This window comes from Primulina tabacum, chromosome 1, assembly GCF_025594145.1.
Source record: "Primulina tabacum isolate GXHZ01 chromosome 1, ASM2559414v2, whole genome shotgun sequence".
In the NCBI taxonomy this organism is placed as follows: Eukaryota; Viridiplantae; Streptophyta; class Magnoliopsida; order Lamiales; family Gesneriaceae; genus Primulina; species Primulina tabacum.
Window position 1 is genome coordinate 33,229,636 of NC_134550.1, and position 2,666 is coordinate 33,232,301.

Consider the following 2,666-nt stretch of genomic DNA (forward strand, 5'->3'; position numbering starts at 1 on the left):
TAATGTGATAAAATTTAAGAAGTGAAAATAGTAAAATTTATACTAATAAAAATGCATTTATGCACATTTGTTTTTAGGGTGTCACATATTTAATATAAATATTTTTCTTGATCATCCCCAGTCTACATTACACGTTCGTGCGCGAAATGCAACTTAAAACTCTAATGCATGAAGCTCTAAATAAAACATGAAATGACATACATATTCATGCAATAAAATAATTAAAAACATATTTTGTAAAATCCTAGAGTGCAAGCTGTAACGTCTACTGTTTAAAATGCGGGAGAAATTTTTTTTATAAAGCTCACATTTTGAAAATAAACATTAAATAATTTGCATGCATGCAACCCTACTAAGGAAAAATGTCATTTAAAAATTGTGAGGCCAATTTACTCTATGACAATTAATGATCAACAATAATGATTTGACTAAAATTGCAGCGGAAAAAAGATTTAAAATACTTTAAAACGGACCTCAGGCCCTAGAAAAATTTCGGCATGACCTCCCTGTAATAGGACATCCCGAAAAAAACTCAAGCAACAATTTATATCAAAATATACTCCCACTAGAGTCATTAAAACAAAACCGAAATTAAACAACCTATAGCCGCACTGGCCAGGACTAAACAGAAATTAAAACTTACCAAATACTCACCAAATCATAAACATCACAGAGTCGACTCAGAACATCACAAAACAACCAAATACTACTACAGATACACGGGGCATCTCTCCGGAAAATAAACTACAATACAAGAACTGAAACAAATCCAAGACATACATATAGACTAACTGGGAGACTCCACTGAACAGAACCAAGCAATCCAACCTCAATCCCGAGCTCCACTGGCGGAACCTCGGCCTGATGCTGCAAAACGACTCGGGAGATCTACCATGGTGCCCATAGCACCACAGTAGCCCCTCCAGTAAACAACTGAGGTTAGGATTCTGGTATGAAACAGTCCAACAATAACAACAATAAACATAAATCATGCATAATCATATAATGAAATGTGATATGCAATGCATGAAAGGCTCAACGAATAACCGGGATAACAGGAGCCAACAAATGGTACGATAACAACTGGAATAATGCTTGAGCAACAACACAGAGGAGCTACATCGTCATGCAGCTAAACCGCCCTGCCAAGTATGCGAGGTATGCCAAGCTGTGCTGAAATAACATCCTTGACTCGGCCCTCCATACAGCTGATACGATATAACAGGATGACACAACATAACGAACTAGATGACACAACCCCAGCGCTCACCTCAAAAGGCTGCATTAACCACGGGATTGTTCAATCACATCTACGGTCTCGTGTGTATAGGCCTATCAGCCACCCAATGATCCCGAGATAAACAACAGTGCCAGATAACAACGGATATCAACAATGGCTAACAAGAACGATAGGGCTCAATATGAATGTCGTAACTGTATGCCCGATGCTAAATGCCAATAATATGTCATAATAATAAACATAGATCACAACGAAGTCGTTTAACAATTTACAACAGTCAACAAATCATAAACACGATCCATGTAACACAGAATGACAATTAAACATAATTTATGTTTTACCGTCGTATATTACCGAGCTGTAACATACCTATACCACGAAAATGATCTTCAGAATAATCAACTGAACTCTCTTAGCCTAAAATAATAAATAAGCCGAATAATTCCACAACTCATCATTATTTACATTCCAACCATTATCAACTCGATAATCCTTAGATTAATTCCAATGATAACAACCATACTATAACATCTTTATAACACCACAATTCGACATAATTAATAGGCTCGCCAAAATATACCTCGAAGATTTCCAATGACCGAACCTACAATAATTATCCAATAAATATGTCAAAAAACGCTATTCGAACGACGAAAACAATTTAAATCGAAATGGGTAAAAATCCAAATTTCGGCAGCCTACTATCACGCTTAGAAGCTGAAATTTCGGACCAGGAACTCACAAGTTCGAAGTTTATTCTAGTCGCTAGCGATCTCGAGGCGATAACCCACCGAAAACTCGTCGGAGTTACTGTTCACGAGCTAAAAAAATTCAGAAAACGAGCTGAAAATAGCTGGAAACTTCAGAAATCAGGGGAATAACCAATTAACATACTAAGCTTCAAATCCTTACCAAAACTCAAGAAACTAAACCAAGATCTCACCTCAAAATGAACACAAGTTCACATAGAACCGAGCTCGCATAAAAGCCTAGAACCATCGTCGTTCTTCCTTGATTCAGAACAGGAATAGGGCGCATGAGCTAGAGGAAGAGGTTGATGAGCTCTCCGCCTCGTTCTCTGGTGGTTGGACGGCGTACGATGGTCGAGAAATTGAAAGAAGGAGGAAGAACGTGAAAATGGAAATAGGGGAAAGGAAAGTTACGGGATTGGGGATTGGGTTTCTCATTCTTCCTTTCTCTCTCTCATATGATAAATTGTGTGTATGTATATGTATATTTAGTTACTAAAAAAATTGGTAACACATGCCCAATAATCCCGGTTTGCATATATTTTGTTCTCGTGTGTTATTTAAACTTTATATGTATTTTATATCGTTAAATTCTCCGATATTCTAAAATACATATTTTTAACACACTTCTTGAATTTATTTGGCATAAATAATTATTTTAATTTACAACTCAATAA

General features: G+C 36.5%; 1 long non-coding RNA gene across 6 annotated transcripts; it reads right to left on the reverse strand.

The window, feature by feature from the left end:
- Positions 1 to 586: 586 nt before the first annotated feature.
- On the reverse strand, positions 587 to 2,454 carry LOC142518730 (uncharacterized). 6 transcript variants are annotated; one of them, XR_012813639.1, is made up of 4 exons: positions 2,184 to 2,448; positions 1,983 to 2,061; positions 1,821 to 1,844; positions 587 to 888 (listed from the first exon to the last, which is right to left on the reverse strand). It is a non-coding gene; the product is annotated as an uncharacterized LOC142518730 (long non-coding RNA). The 6 variants fall into 6 exon arrangements; XR_012813635.1 differs by having other exon boundaries at positions 1,610 to 2,061; positions 2,184 to 2,449; XR_012813638.1 differs by having other exon boundaries at positions 1,821 to 2,061.
- Between the last annotated feature and the right edge of the window lie 212 nt (positions 2,455 to 2,666).